Genomic DNA, 17,930 nt, shown 5'->3' with positions numbered 1-17,930 from the left:
TCTCAAAACGACAACTATTGAACAATTTTTCAGTTTCCTATAAATAATTTCACTTTTGTATGCAATACTTAGAGAACTGAAAGGATGGTTTCTTGTATTTGAGATGTCAGCTTTAAAAAAAAGTTACAACCTCTATTCCATACATACATTTTTTGTTGTTGCTATTTCTTAAACATAACCAAATATCCTCTGGTAACTAGGCCTGCTAAATACTGAGGATATATGTACCTGAAATAAATAGTACCAAATCAGTACAACTCCAGAAGTACCGTTTTGTATATACATACATATAATTATCAAATACAAGAGCTGTATGATAAGGATTAAACCAGTAATCGATTGCATTTATGATTACAGTTATAATAGTTTGAACTCTTTCCATTTCATTTCCTGCAACCATAACATCGTCGGTCCCATGCGTGGAAAACTAGAATTTTTCAGTTATTCGAGAAACAAGAGAACAACGAACTGTGCTAGTCTTCCACGGAAATAATACTGATTTACAGCCAAAATGCACCAGAGGCGCGATTATGAAATTGTTATGTAAAATCACCCCCTGATTCCTAAAATCAAGGTATTCTATGGTAACGTTTTTGAGATATTTACGAATAACCGCCACTTCAAAAAATTGGGTATACTTAATCATATATATCTCAAGAACGAAGTGAGCAATTCCAAAACGGTTTGAAGCTTTTAAAAGGTAATAAAATATGCTATAAACTATGCAGATTCAAAGATAACGAACAATCATTATGTAACAATATAAAAAAAATGTGTACTTTGCGAGGAAGGATCTCGAAAACTTTTTATTTTTTTGCAGATTTTTTTTCCTCTCTAAGCTCTAAACGGTAATTCGTAAATATCTCAAAAACGTTACCATAGAATTAAAAATAACCTTGATTTTCGGAATCAGGGGGTGATTTTACATAGGAATTTGATAATGGCATCTCTGGTGCAGAAAAAAATTGGAATTTGTGATCCAGTGTAATTAACTGTTGTAATCCCTACTACTACGGTTATTGGAACCGTATTTCATTTAATTACGATTACTTAATCTATAAACTTTAATGTTTATTACGGCTCACAATTGTTTGCTTTGTTGTAATATTAAGCAAACAAATCTGTTAACCTATTTAAATAGCCGGCGCACAGTGGTTTACAAAGGGAAAACTCTCAATATCTAAGCCAAATTTTAATATGTTTGTAAAAACTAGAAATGAAGAGATTTTCCAGGTCGCATATTGCGTATTTTAAATTTGTTTTAAAATATTCAAAATCGCGAATCCAAGCCTACGAGTTTTCAAAAAAATTAACTGTTTTAACCGAAATGAAGTATGTGGGCAGTTTACAGGTCACCCATCACGAATCAAAATTCATTTTGAAATTTGTATAGATCAAACAAAACGCATACTTTATCATGTAAGAATTAAATAAACTATTAATCTACATACCAAAAAACCTTCTTAATCCTTTGCGTAAAATTTTTGTAATTTTGTTGGAAATCTTTGAATGCTGTTAAGACTATGAAAAGTTATATCACATTTAATATTGCAGCTATTTGCAGCTATTTTTATTGCTATCTATTTGCAAAACGTATAAGTAATACTAAAATATTAACCTTGGCTTGAAGAAATATGGAGCTCATTTTGTCAGACCCTTAAAACCCAATCCCAGTCATAATTTTTTTATGATAAGAAAAAGAAAAATCTTTTGCTTTCTATTGAATGTTCTAATGATATACAATTAAGAAATTATAAAACACTGTTAAAATTCTTCTCTAAATGACAGAACTTATTAAACAAACTTTCAACAAAAGTATTTAGAAACATTTAGCAATATATACAACTCCTATTTTTCCTGCTTCCCTCCTTTCTCTATAGTCCATACACCAAATAATGAAATCTGAGTAACTTTTTGGAAATACCTAGTCAATTAGATTAAGAATATGAAAAAAGGATTTGAAATTATACATTAGATATATACTTTTTTCCGCTTATGAACCACTGTGCGGAGGTGATATGCGCCATAAATGGTGTTGCTAAAAGTTTAAAAAACTATCTCACCCGCATAATGCTAGTTTAGCACTTTACTTTCGAAACCGAAATTTCGACTGCAAAAATGAAAGTGTTTGAGCGTTTAATTGACTTTTGATATCTTATTATTAAGCCTTGGATTAGCTTTCAAAATAGTAGAACAAAAGCTAAGTGGTAACGACTGCAGCATAACCTTCATGTGTTCTTTTTACCTTTCATCAAATATTTTGTTCACTTAGTGACGGGATAATATATATTTTCACAGTATGCACATATACATACATACGTACATTTATACATATATACATGCTTATGGTAGAGATAAACAGCAAAGCAAGTCTTCTTCATTTATCACTAAAGCCATCGTCAGTCGGTTTTATGCCTCAAATGCATTTATCCACTAGTTGAATGCACAAGGGACGAATCCGTGTAGGACAATTTACCTCCGCTCAAAGCAGGTGAAAAATTATAGCAAAAATAAAAGAAAACTAATATTCTAGAAAAAATTGTTTGGTTCCGTTTTATCTTTCATCGCAAAATGGGGATGGATAAGTCGCTTTTAGCCATGGTGGCTGGCTTTGTGGGGCTACTGTAATAATAGAGGATGGTATCAGGATGGTATCGTGGATGATATCGGTAACACACTTTGTTAGAGCAAAAGAATTTCATCATTAATTAGAAACCTACTAGAATCAAGTGCCACTGAGCTGTAATGAAGGAGCACAAAGTTGTGAGAAGGAGTTCAGGAGACTAAAAAAAGTGCGTTACTTTTTTTATGTACACAAATAGAGGTAAATATGTAATTAATATTATGTTAAATTTTTTCATACCAATTAAAGTGAAGTGAATAGCTATTTATTTTATTTTTGTAAATAACCATTATAAAAAACTATATTTCAACATACAAGACAAAAACAAACAGAAATTGCAAAGCTCGATGGGAAAACAAAAAAATCGATTTCGTCGAAATTAAGTGCCGAAAACAATACAAAGAAAGGCAAAAAACTCAAAAAGGTCACACATACTAATCACAAATAATATTGCTAATACGAATACCAAATTCCCGACTATGTTTAATCAGCCGCTTTGAACAATGGAAATCTTTTAGCGAATAATGAAGCTACCTTCATCTCTGCACGAATACTTATGTTTTTTGTTATGATTACGTAAATATAGGGTTTTCCAATAAGTGGTTTCATTTCAAGACGATAATAACGGCATTGCAGCGATAATGCATAGGATAAGTACTTTATAAAAAGTTCAATTATTTTTATATTGGGTTCCGATCGATTTGTAAACTTTTTTGTGTATTTTTAAGCTCGTTCCATCTAAATGGGTTGAGTGCAAATAAAACGAGTTATTTCACCTTACGGCCCAACGTTTCGCCAACTTTCCTTGGCATCTTCAGGGGCGGATCTATATTTTTAACAATAAAACATACCAAACAACAACAGTTAATGATTTAAAATAATCTCTAGAAGAACATAGTTTGTCCTGTAGATTAAGTTGTGTTTCTAGTGAAGCTGATTCTGTTGAATATGTGTTTGTTAAAATAGTTTCTAATCATGATAAGCTTCTTATGTGATGTGTATACCGACTTTGTGGATTTCACCGAATTCATTCAATCACTACTAGGCAACTACAGTACTAACAAAATTGCCGGTGATTTCAACAGCAATTTGCTTGAGGATAACAGTTTAAAACTAAGTATGGAATCTCTTGGACTATATCCGACAAACATCTCTTCTCCTACTCACTTCACTCGTACAAATAGCACTGTCCTTGATTTATTCTTTGTCAGTGACCTCCAAAAATCCTCCACTATAACCAATTGTCTGCCTCAAGTTTCTCAAAGTACGATTTAATTTTCATGATTTACGACTTAAGTCAACCAAAACACCTGTGTCCGTGACTTATCGTGATTTTAATCGATTATGATTATGAGTCGCTTACTGCTGCAGTGGAGTTGGTGGAGTGGAGTCTCATCCGGAGTTTCATATCTTTTGAAGATAAAACACGCTTTCTGCAGGACAAAATCAATTGGCTTTTCGACTATTATGTCCCTATGAAAACTAAGGTAGTAAATCGATGCAGTAGGACGTGGTTTAATGCTAACATTAAACATTTAATCAATGTGCGTAATAAAGCGTATTCGCGGTGGAAAAGGTACCGTACTTCAGATACGTATAACCAATTTAAATCCGCTCGAATTACTGCTGCCAAAGCAATTAGTCGTGTTAGTCTTGAAAACTACTGTGAACGTGTAAATGTTGGTGTCAGTCCTCTTGAGTTTATGTGTGTTGATGACTGTGATATTGTGCAAGCCATACTCTTATTGAAGTCAAACGCTATTGGCTTTGATGGAACCAGTACGAAGTTTCTCAAAATTATATTGCCAAAGATTTTGTCACATGTGACCCATCTAGTTAACTCCATACTAACGACCTGTGTATTCCCCAAGTGCTGGAAAGTTGCTAAAATCATTCCTGTACATAAGAAAAATAACGAGTACAGGCCCATTGCTATCCTACCATTTTTGTCTAAAGTTGTTGAGCGTATCCTTCATAAGCAAATAATGTCATATGTGCATGATAAAAGACTTCTAAGCGAAGTTGCACTTCGGCTCTGTTGGATTTTATAGAAAGTATGAGGATGGAAATTGATGGAAATAAACTTGCTTTTCTAACTCTACTCGATCATTCCAAGGCGTTTGACTCAGTTGATCATGAGCTTCTATGTCGCAAGCTATAAAATCTTTTTTAATTTCTCTTCTCATGCCATTGCATTGATTAGGTCCTACCTCGTGCACAGATCTCAGGCTGTGTATGTTGGTGGCAATAGGTCTAATTTTGTACCTGTACTCAGGGGTGTTCCGCAAGGTTCAATCCTGGGCCCTTTGTGGTTTGCGTTGTATGTTAATGACTTACCTAATGCGCTAAGATATTGTAATGTTCATATTTATGTTGATGATGTTGAACTATGTGTGCTGTCCTCTTGACCGTGTTGGCATTTGTATTAATGATATTAACTCTGAATTGACGAATGTTAGTGCATGGGCATCTGCCAATGGTTTATCAATTAATCCTGCAAAATCTAAATGTATTGTCATTCGCAGAAAAGCCTTCGATATACAAAACTTAGACAAGGTAATGCTGGACGGTGCAGTTATTGAATATGTTGACTCAGCGAAAAACCTTGGTTTGGTATTTAATCAAACTTTGACATGGAATAATCATATCATTAGTACAGTAGGTAGAGGGTATGGAATGCTTCGTACAATATGGCTAACACAGTATTTCACTCCTTTACAAAAGCGTACTTAATACCTACGCTACATTGTTAAAATTCAGAACAGTGTTGTTCATACACAAGGTTATTCATGTGAAGGAAACAAACTATTTATAACACAGGCATCAGTTTCTTCAATCGTCAAGGTCGGCACTGCTTATTTACACTAGGCACAAAACCGCGGGTTTTAATCGAGCTCAAGGCCTAACAATAATTATTTTATCATTATTATTGTTATGATAAATTTTTTCTTAATTGAAACAATTATTAAATTAGAATAGAAGAAAGAAAAAGTTTAGACAACTCCCAAAGCTCGTTGTATAGATCCATTTCGGGAACTGCCTTCATCGGCAACGTTTAGGCGCCGCTGCTATAAGTATTCAGCCATAACAGCGGTTTTTTGTTTGTCTTCATTATTCCTACTTCTATTCTGGTTCTTGCCAATTTATATTCACAGCACTGCGACATCTGTTGCAGAATAGATGTGAAAATAGGACTTGTTTGATGGCAATGATGCCATAGTGTCACATTTTATTGACACTTTTTCCCCGTGCTCTGGAATGTATTAACAATTTTTGTTGTTATATCGGCCTACTGATTTGTAAGATCAACAAAAATCGTTAGACACAAAACTCTGACATCTGAACGACAATTTTTTATCAACGCGTACCGTCTTTGGAACTCACTTCCAGTTAGTTTAAGGCTTATAACTAATACACTGCAATTTAGAAATAAAGTATTTAGCTTTTACAATGATTGTTAATCACTACAACTCTATTTTAGTACCTTCTATATTATTGAATGTAAACTTTTATATATTTTCTTTTTCAAAATATTTGTACCTCATTTTCTTTATCATCTTTGTGTTCCATTTTATAATGTATCCCTATTTCCCATTTTCTTACCTTCCCCTTCTTATGTAAAGTATATATCTTATTGTATCATACGTGACTGGCACTGTTAAATAATTTTTTCAAAAAAAAATTTTGTGTCAAGATGAATATATGTATATGTTAATAAATAAAATAAATGAATAAAAGCTTAGGTTTCGGCCACACTACAAACTGCAGTAGCAATATTTTCATTTGACCTGCCAGTGTGAACACGAATTGGTGCCAAAATGTTTAATTTAATGGTTGCTTCTAGGGGTGGGACTATTCGAATAAAAATTATTCGAATAATAAACTCTTTTAATCGCCAGGTATTCGTAATTAGAATAATATTTATTGGAATTTTTATTCGTTTATTCGCTTTCATTTATTCGAATTCCTTTCCTTATTCGAACAGTGCGCACTATTCGAATTGTAAAATAAAAAAAAAATCTGTTTATCTTGCGCTCATCGCTTGTACATATGGGCATGCACATGTATGTATATGTACATATATTTATGTGTGTATAGATACATACGTGCATCATATATATAATACTTCTATATCAATACCTTCCTATCTTCTTACAGCCTGATTCTAATGTGGTAACAACTTTCTTCAACACGGCAACTTTCTTCATGTGGTAACTTTTGTACCCTTTTGGTATTCTGCACACGTAAGTAGTCGGATTATTGTTTACCCATTAAAATAGGTGGTAACATCGATGTAACCCCACAAAAGCTGTTGTTTAGAAAAAGGCAATACTGAAAAATAACGAATTTTGAGCGCAAATAAGTAAACATAATAGTAAAAAAGTGTTGCCTCTTGCTACAAATATTTGTTTCCATGTACTTTAACAGTATATATTACAATATAGCTATGTAAAAACGTATGCATGTATGCACATATGTATATACACATCGTCCCGTTTATTCGTTAACATCATATATACGAGTGACACATTTTCGGTAAAGCCATGGCGGAACTATACACGGTGGCAGCATGGCGACATGCCTACAAACATAAATAAAAATTCCATGAACATCGTTTTTGTAAATTCGATGGACAAATGTCAAAATCGTACTGCGCCGGAAGTTGATGTATCAAATTAAATAAAAAAAGTTTATATTAGCTGTCCCATGCTGTCACCTTGTATCGTACCGCCATGGGTAAAGCGAAGAAAACCAACTTTTAAATTTCACCACATACACTCGTGAGTTTTTCGGTGATGACAGCGTTACCACTTTGGCCAGAATCGCGAATGAAACAACTGGTAACGATTTTCGGTTACATAATGTTCTGGGTACTATTTTACCGGTAACTCTAAGAATCGGGGCGTTAATGTGCAAATTTTCTGTCAATCATTATTTGCTGAAACTGTCCAAATGTATGTTCTGCGCATGCGCGGGCTTTGTTAGTGTTAGTGAATTGTAGTAGCGTATGTAAAACAAGTATTAAAGAGGTAACAACGGGTCACTATCCCCTTTACCCAACTTCTGCATACTAATTGTTATAAAATCTTAGCTTAGTCGATTAAACAATGAAAAGGCCAACAAATACAATACAAGGCTTGATGTATTTATTATTTAGACGTGGGCTGCAGCCATACAAAGTACATTATTTACATAAATAGGAAAAAAAAGAACAAGGTGACGAATTCATATTTTTGAAATGAAAAAAATGCAAATATACATGTATAAAAATATACTTATACATACATACCAACAAGCATTTCTTTAAACGTTTTTAAAAATAATTTAAAGTGAATTAGCTTTTACATACGTATATCTGCGCACTCAGCATGAATCGGTAATGCTATTCTGCGGAGTTCTTAAAACAATAAAAATTTTATAATACTAATGGAAAACAAAAGCTTACTTTTTTATTTGGAGAATGAAATAGCCTAATGTACAATTTTGATAGAAGCAAGAAGGCTTGTTGAAATATACATATGTATATTTAAGCCCCTTTTTACAAAAATTTAACGACAGCCTTGAGATTTTGTCTCCTTCTCTCATTGTATATCTGTACTGTAATGTTTGACAGGCTGCACAGTTCAGTAGTAGTGATATAGAATAATTAAATATATGAAGTGCATATATTTTTGTTTTTTTTTGGGGTTGCTTTGTTAATATTCATTTATTGAGTTACATATATTTACGTAGCCAAAGTTGTGCTTGAGTTTTAAGCTAGAAATATCAGGGTCGTTTACCACTGTACTGATCATATAACTTTGTTTATTAGTAAACATATGTTCACACATAATGGTACATGTACATATTTTAATAAGATTAATATGGTAGGAATTGTTGTTTCCCATATACATACATACATATGTAAGTTGTATGGAAAAGTTTTGTTTTGATATCTTTTGGTTTGTATACACATCTAATTAGTCACCATTAAAAAAATATTTTTACATGTCATTGTAAACATTTTTTGCGAAGTCTGATGAATCAAAAGTTATTTAAGGTCAATGTTAACGAAAAAAGGAAAAGTTTGTCTGAATATGTCCATATATGTATATGCAAATATACGTCATAGAATTACCTACACGTATGTATTTATGGTTGTAGGACTGTGATCAGTCAGCAGCAGTAGCCAGGTCAGTCAGTAGCAGGTAGAATACACGAGTATGTACACATAAAAGTATTACAAAAACCAAAAATTTAAAAGAAAAGAATTTCACCCGCAAGCAAGAATACTCAGCTAGTCCCAGCATCAACAAAATGAAATAAAAAATAAACACAATACCCACACTAACCGTAAAGTAGGTGGGATTTTTATTTCATATAAACCTTTTGCGCAGTTTCTTGAATACATATACATACACATAGAGATACCCACATGCACTTGTGTATGAATTTAATTTCAAAGGAATCTGCAAGAATACAACATGTACATATGTTAGAATATGCTTATACGCGTTCAAGGATAATCAAAATTTTAAGGACCGGCAAAAACAGACAGACAGCCGTTTTTGAAACTAGCCACTAATTACACTAGAATTTTTTGACGTTTAAAATGGATTGCTTCAAACTTTATTTTAGGAAATTTTTCCAAAGTTTTCAATAAAGTTAACATTGACCTTAAATAACTTTTGACATGTAAAAATATTTTTTTAATGGTGACCAATTAGATGTTTATACAAACCAAAAGATATCAAAACAAAACTTTTCCATACAACTTACATACATACATATGTATGTATATGGGAAACAAAAATTCCCACCATATTAATCTTATTAAAATATGTACATGTACCATTATGTGTGAACATATGTTTACTAATAAAAAAAGTTCTATGATCAGTACAGTGGTAAACGACCCCGATATTTCTAGCTTAAGACTCAAGCACAACTTTGGTTACGTAAATATATGTAACTTAATAAATGAATATTAACAAAGCAATCCCAAACAAACAAAAATATATGCACGCATGTATCTATACACACATAAATATATGTACGTATACATACATGTGCATGCCCATATGTACAAGCGATGAGCGCAAGATAAACAGATTTTATTTTATTTTACTATTCGAATAGTACTAATCGCATAGTGCGCACTGTTCGAATAAGGAAAGGAATTCGAATAGATGAAAGCGAATAAACGAATAAAAAATTCGAATAAATATTATTCGAATTATTTGAAACGAATAAATTTATTCGTTTATTCGAATAACGTATATAATTCGAAAATAGTCCCACCACTAGTTACTTCGCCCTTTCTTCTAAGCTGGTAACAATATTATTCTAACCGGCTACGAAAATGACAAACAAGCCTTCGTATTCTGATTGCGGATAATAATGTTACCAGTAAAATAGGTGGTAAAGTCTTGTTACAACGCAAAATTGCATGTGTTTGATAAATATTTGTTCGAACAAAGTAAACGTGTATCCATATTAGTGAACAAGAATTTCCAAACCATGTTTATACTTTATAACACAAAATTTTTTTCACATTTTCACTTTATTCTCAATTGCGCGTCTTTGTTTTTTGACAGTATAACGGTGTAGGCCAGAATAGCGGTTACATGAACTGGTAAAGATTTTCGGTTGCATGATACTCCGGTAACAAATTTACCGGTAACGTTCGAAAGAAGGCCATACGTGGTGTTTGCTAGTAACAGCCGATGTAACCACGAAAAAAACTAAAATCAGGAGACGAGTTTAATAGTTATCTACTTTCGAAATTGCAGTTAGAAGAGCGATATGGAAAGAAGTCCAGCTTGTTTGCTGAGGTATGTTTATCCGAAACTTATTTTGAGAGCTTTCCAGGGTTGGAACGGCACAAATCTAAGCCTACAGTTTTTGTTCTTAACTAAAGATACCCCATAACTTTATTAAAGAAAGTATTTTCTGAGTTTTAATTGTGCGTTCAAACAAAAATATAAACTTGTATTTGAAATAATCCTATATATGTGAAGGACATCGAAAAAAATAGCATGCATTTGTACGGAAGACCTCCAATACATCATGAATCTTAGTTATTAGGAGTCAGGTGATATTTTAGAAAAACTAATAAAATATTAGATAATGAAAAAAGGCCTTAAATAGTTCTTGTTAAAGTTTACTACAGAAAAAAATTTTCATTAAGGGGGTTCGGGATTCTGTGCAAATGGTCTATCATCATTGCATTGCAAACTTCCGCAGCATATCTTTTACAGTAAACTAACAAAATACACGGCTATACATTTGCTACGTCATTGCAGAAAAAGACACATCAAATTTATTTTTTCAATATTGAATACCAAATCATCAACCGTCAAAACAAAACAAAAAGTGTAAAGAAAAAATCTAAAACGAAAAAAGTTGCTCACGATCGGTAACTTATGTATATTTGCTATAGCCACGTTGCCAACGTCAAATGCACAAAATTCTGAACGCCCTTATAATATTTACGAAAATGTATAGCGCTACAATGAAATTGGAGGCTCATATTGCTTTTGTTTCTGTTTTTGGAAGAGAAAACCGGTTTGTAGCCAAATTTACAAGAGAGAATGAAAAATCGTCCCAAAATAATTTCCTCTTTTTACTAAATATATTCTACATTCAATGCTCTTACTTATGAAATACATTTATTTTTATTTGGTATATGTCCTCACTTAGACTACGTTTACACATGCTCTAACCTACAATAAATTCACAAAAGTTAATCTATGCGTTGACATATATCCCATTCCTAGGAAATAGATTATTAGCTATCAAATGTTTACTTTTCTCTTTCACTTGGAGCTTCCACTTAAAAATTAAAACATAGAGGTGGTTCTTTGTCTATGAAAAAAAAAATAATAATAATAAATCGGCATTCTAAAACTTGTTCATAATTACCGATCTTGACACTTGAGAAAATTGCAAACTATATAATACAAATTTAAATCTCGTTTTCGAGATAAGTTTGCATATCTTCAATCACAAAATTTATGAAATTTTATCTTAAATCTATTTTCGTGTTCGCTGTTGTAAGTCGAAATTGTACCATGAAATATAATTTTAGTTTCATGGCCATGAAAACTATGTTAAGGATGTGTGTTAATCATAAAATCTCATTGAAACTGGCGAAATGAACATTGAATAGATACTCCCCGTAAACACTTTATCTTGTCTCATCGTCTTTTAAAATAACATTTCAAATCAGGAGTAAGGTACAAGTGTTTTCGACGTGTACATTGGACACAAGCATGGCAGCATCAAAATTAAATTTGGAAAAACCTTATACCAAAGATAATTCTAGTGACGGCTGCAATTGATCATGTCGCACAGAGTGATTTCCTTAATTCAATACCGGTCGACCTCTATGTATAAATAAGTCAACATCAGCTCTTTTATTCACCGCATGAGGAAGAAGCAGCCAGCTACGTTACGAACAACGCGCCTTTTTGGGTTAACCACTGTTTAGATCTAGGTGTAGTACCGTATGATCAAGGTTTGGTATCATATCATATGTACGAACTTTTGACCATGTATTGTTATCTTAGTGATCTTATATATAATAATAGCTTTGAATAGATCACCAAGGTTAATATTTGCAAAGACGATTTATGGAAGCCACGAACACAAATATATCACTTGTTGAAATACCCTATACATTTAATAACAAAATTTCTGCGGATTTCCTACAGAGCAATATTAATTTGAAAGCTTCTAAGCAAAGATCACACAGATGGCGCTATGAATAAACCTTTGGAAAATCTATTACTTTTTTTGAAAAAAGATGAAAAAAAACCCAAATACATATCGAGCAGAAAACATGTAGGTGGAAACAAGCAAAAAATAAAGAGAATAAAGCCAACAACAGATAACGGAACGATGAGATAAGAACTGATAGGTACTCGTATGTAATACAGCGTTGCTAAATATGCTGAGTAGAAGATACAGGCGCGGTATATCAATACGCGCGGAACACAAGATACTACTTAGATGTGAAATAGGCTCGTTATATATATTAGTATATCAGCTCTTGAAGTATATACATTTTTAATGCAAATATTTCGGGTGTGTTTAATCGCAATAACTTAGAACCCTTATTTTGCTTTCAAATATGTATTTGTATTAATTTCATTAGTTTTCAGTAAATGTGAAGAAGATACTCAGAATAGTTGTTTGATAAATCAAAATCATAGGGAAAACTTTTCCAACACATGCCACGCAGTTATTGGGCTCGAAATGTTGTACCTACACAGTGAGCCTAAAAGCCTATATACTAGGATGGTTCAAGATCTTATAGTAAAAACCCAAGTTGAATGTTAAGGCCAAGGGACCCTCCAATTCTTTTATATTTTATAAAAGAAGCGAGGAGCCAAAATTTCAAGGTCATAGGTCATTTGGAAGGCAGTGTTCAAAGCTGTTTAAAATCTGAAAACTAGAATTTTTCTAAAATTTCTGGAAAAAATGATTAGACATGTTAGGATACAAGAACCTTAATATATATGCATGTTTTAAAGTACGAACCTTCTTTAAAATAAGTACATTTTATTGTGAATATAAATAATCAATATGAAGTCTTTATAATTTTCCTTTGGAAGTGGGCGGTTTCTGTAGGCTTTCTAAAACGACCTTCTTTGTTGGTACAGTCGGAACTTGTTTTTGGTTAGCCTCTACAATCTGCACCAACAGCTGTTTTCCCTCCTCATCATTTGTTATGAGTTTGTTAAAATCTTGAATTAGTTTAACGCCTCTTTAGCCGATGTCATTGACCACTTTGATTTTATTAATTGTATTTCTTGCCTCCTTAAACTCTGGCTTCTGTTCCCATTCACTAGAGTATTTGTCCAAAAAGCTTTGCTTTATGTTTAGCTTAGTAAACAACAACATTGTTCTACTATTAGCAAAATCTGCCAATTCACATTCATCACTTAGTAAATTGGCATTTCCTCTAATCATCCTCTCCGGTGCAGGGAGAGAGACATCTTATTCACAATGCTTACTTTGTTTTCATCGCTCACTTTTGTGGAAAAAACTGATAATCCGATCAGCTCGTCGCATAGGTACCACAAATGTGACTGCATTTTTTTATGGTTTTAGCTATCTCTTCATCAATTGCTCAGTATTTCTCAGCCTCTTTCCAAAACATTAGGTCATCGAAAGCTGCATTGGTGCTGATTGGAGTCTCTACCCAGTTTTTCACGTGCTCCAAAACGGATAAACCAAATTTTTTTATCCTTATTTGTGAGATAAACTCCTTGATTTTGGAAAAGGCGCACTTTATTTGCATAAATAAGCTTAGCCATCCATCTAGCGTGATGTATTGGCCCAGGTGCTCTGCAGTGTATTTTTTTCTATTGGTTGCCCCAACACCAACAGCGTCAGTTCATTAAGTTCGAGGTAGTCATCTCGAGAATGATCTTTCTTACTTAGATGATGAAGGAATCGATGGCACTACTTCTTAACTCAGCTTTTCCAGGAGAAAAAATTAATGGTGTGTGGTCTGATCGATCAACTTCATTCCATGATTCCGTTACCCTTTTAAATATGGGAATTTCAGGAGAGCTTGAAGGTCACAAACATAATGTAAATACCTTGCTCAAATTTATTTCCATTATGTGGTGGCAACATGGCAACCATAAAAGTTCTTTGTTCGGCTGTTTTTCAATGAAATTGTATACACCATTCTTCATACCGGTGTTGACGCTTGTTGTGTCAAAGCCCATACCAATGACTTTATCATCGAGATGTCATGTCTTAAGAGTTTTAAGTACTGCATCTCCAGTTTTCGTACCTGTTGCACTAGCCAACTTTGGCACCGCCAGCAGTTTCTCATTTCCATCACCATAGGAAACTAGCACTGGTAGTGTGTCTACTTTTTGTGAACCTAAAATGTCAGGCAAGATTTTCCTGTCACAATGAACAGCAATTGGTTCTTTTATGTCTTCTAACTTTGACATCATCTCTGTCGAAAAATTCTGCCTTGCTGCTTCTCGTTTTCTTTTTATCGAACTTCTTGAAAGAGGCAATGCTGCGGGATCATGGCCAAGTGCGGCGGCAATATGAATGATAAGCCTTACAGATTCACGATCGGACACTTTATTTCTGTCTAAAGCCCCTGCCACATTCATGTCAAGAAAGCTCTTCTTAGCCTTTGGTTCAGAAACATCTTCGTTCTTGCCACCTAAAACTTTTTTAAATTTTTTTTTGGAAGAAGGCTGATATAATTCATAATCAGTACCATTTTCTGAATTCCTTTGGCCCTTAAACCATCATTTAAGCCAGCATCGGGTATATTAATGGAAGGAGTAGTGGATTTTGCAGCAGGTCCTTAACACCGACTAAGTAAAAACTGTCTGCCTGACGCGTCTTAAGTACACTCATTTTGATTGACGTATAGTTTTAACCGGCGGCCACCATGGTGTGATGGTTCGCACCCCGGGAAAAGCAACATCAAAATTTTAAGAAATAAGGTTTTTCAATTAGAAGAACATTTTTCTAAGCGGGGTCTCCCCTCGGCAGTGTTTGGCAAGCGCTCCGGGTGAATTTCTGCCATGAAAAGCTCTCAGTGAAAACTCATCTGCCTTGCAGATGCCGTTCGGAGTCGGCATAAAACATGTAGGTCCCGTCCGGCCCATTTGTAGGAAAAATCAAGACGAGCACGACGCAAATTGAAAGAGAAGCTCGGCCTTAGATCTCTTCGAAGGTTATCGCGCTTTACGTTTATTTATTTTATAGTTTAAACCTGAAATAAAAAAGGGGCTGATAACATGTTTAATATCAAATTTATTGAAGGCCACACATTTTTCAACTTCTGAATCCTTAAAAGCAAACAAATAAAAATTTACAGAATTTACGAAAACTAAGCCTTGTTGAGCACTGCTTTCTATATGCTCTATAGAGCTAAAATTTTGCTTAGATTAATCTTAGATGTAACAAAATTGGAGGGTCCCTTGGTTTCTAAAATAAACTTTGGTTTTTTGGACCACCCTACCATATACACACGGAGACGCACATATGCATTATCCTTTATGAGATGATCGACGGACTGGTTTCATCCTGAGCCTTGTGATATATATATATATATACATATCTACATGTCTCGTTTGAGCATTGCGGTTACATTCCACAGCAACCCTGCAAGAATCGCGTTACTCAAGTTATGGGTCAATAAAATTTTTTTTCGAAACTGATGATTTTGATATATGGAAGTCCATATCTATCTCGATTCTGCACAGGTATAAGGCTACACAACCAACCGTTATCCAATCAAAGTTAATATACTCTGTGTGCAAAGCACGCTGAGTATAAATATGGTCCAATTAACATTGCGATGTCCTAGGACTTGATCGTTTTTAACGACGGTAATCACTACACGATGTTTATTGGACTGTGGGTACTCCATGGATTACTTTGATGTAATGCTGAGCTGGAATATATGGTCCAGTCTTAGGACATCGGAATGTTAATTGGACCATATTTTTGTATGAATTGTGGTTAATTTTGGAGCACTCGCTTGGTGCATAGCGAGTACTCCATACATACATGCATGGAGTACTCGCGATTTTTGCAGGGAATAAGCCGATCATTGATCGTTTTTAACGATTGTAATCACTACACAATGTTTATTCATGTGGGTACTCCATGGATTACTCTGATGTAATGCTGAGCTGGAGTATATGTTCCAGTCCTAGGACATCGCAATGTTAATTGGACCATATTTTTTGTATGAATTGTGGCTAATTGTGGAGCACTCGCTTGGTCCATAGCGAGTATTCCATACATACATGCATGGAGTACTAGCGATTATTGCAGGAAAGCCGATCATTGCTCGTTTTTAACGATTGCAATCACTACACGATGTTTATTGGACTGTGGGTACTCCATGGATTACTCTGGTGTAATGCGGAGCTGGAGTATATGGTCCAGTCCTAGGACATCGCAATGTTAATTGGACCATATTTATACTCAGCGTGCTTTGCACACAGAGTATATTAACCTTGATTGGATAACGGTTGGTTGTACAGCTTTATACCTGTACAGAATCGAGATAGATATGGACTTCCATATATCAAAATCATCAGGATCGAAAAAAAAATTTTATTGAGCCATAACTTGTGTAAATTTTGAGGTATCTTGATGAAATTTGGTATATAGGTTCCTGGGCACTCATCACAGACCGCTATTTAAAATGAACGATATCGGACTATAACCACGCCCACTTTTTCGATATCGAAAATTTCGAAAAACCAAAAAATTGCGATAATTCATTACAAAAGACAGATAAAGCGACTAAACTTGGTAGATGAGTTGAACTTATGACGCAGAATAGAAAATTAGTAAAATTTTGGACAATGGGCGTGGCACCGCCCACTTTTAAAAGAAGGTAATTTAAAACTTTTGCAAGCTGTAATTTGGCAGTCGTTGAAGATATCATGATGAAATTTGGCAGGAACGTTACTCCTATTACTATATGTACGCTTAATAAAAATTAGCAAAATCGGAGAAGGACCACGCCCACTTTTAAAAAAATTTTTTTTTTTAAGTAAAATTTTAACAAAAAATTTAATATCTTTACAGTATATAAGTAAATTATGTCAACATTCACCTCCAGTAATGATATAGTGCAACAAAATACAAAAATAAAATTTAAAAATTTTCAATCCTTTTGAAATTTGGTAGGGGCATAGATTTTATGACGTTAACTCTTTTCTGTGAAAATGGGCGAAATCGGTTGATGCCACGCCCAGTTTTTATACACAGTCGTCCGTCTGTCCTTTCGCATGGCCGTTAACACGATAACTTGAGCAAAAATCGACATATCTTTAATGAACTTAGTTCACGTGCTTACTTGAACTCACTTTATCTTGGTATGAAAAATGAACGAAATCCGACTATGACCACCCCCACTTTTTCGATATCCAAAATTACGAAAAATGAAAAAAATGCCATAATTCTATACCAAATACGAAAAAAGGGATGAAACATTGTAAGGTAATTGGATTGTTTTATTGAAGCGAAATATAACTTTAGAAAAAACTTTATAAAATGGTTGTGACACCTACCATATTAAGTAGAAGAAAATGAAAAAGTTCTGCAGGGCGAAATAAAAAACCCTTAAAATCTTGGCAGGTATTACATATATAAATAAATTAGCGGTATCCAACAGATGATGTTCTGGGTCACCCTGGTCCACATTTTGGTCGATATCTGGAAAACGCCTTCACATATACAACTACCACCACTCCCTTTTAAAACTCTCATTAATACCTTTAATTTGATACCCATATCGTACAAACTCATTCTAGAG

General features: G+C 33.8%; 1 protein-coding gene across 21 annotated transcripts in view; it reads right to left on the bottom strand.

The window, feature by feature from the left end:
• scrib (scribble) overlaps positions 1-17,930 on the bottom strand; it is a 696,032-nt gene that overhangs the window by 158,169 nt on the left and 519,933 nt on the right. The gene's annotated exons all lie outside the window — the stretch shown is intronic.

Source organism: Eurosta solidaginis, chromosome 1, assembly GCF_040869045.1.
Source record: "Eurosta solidaginis isolate ZX-2024a chromosome 1, ASM4086904v1, whole genome shotgun sequence".
Taxonomy (NCBI): Eukaryota; Metazoa; Arthropoda; class Insecta; order Diptera; family Tephritidae; genus Eurosta; species Eurosta solidaginis.
Note: the sequence above shows the minus strand (reverse complement) of the source record. Positions and strands in the feature narration are given on the sequence as shown.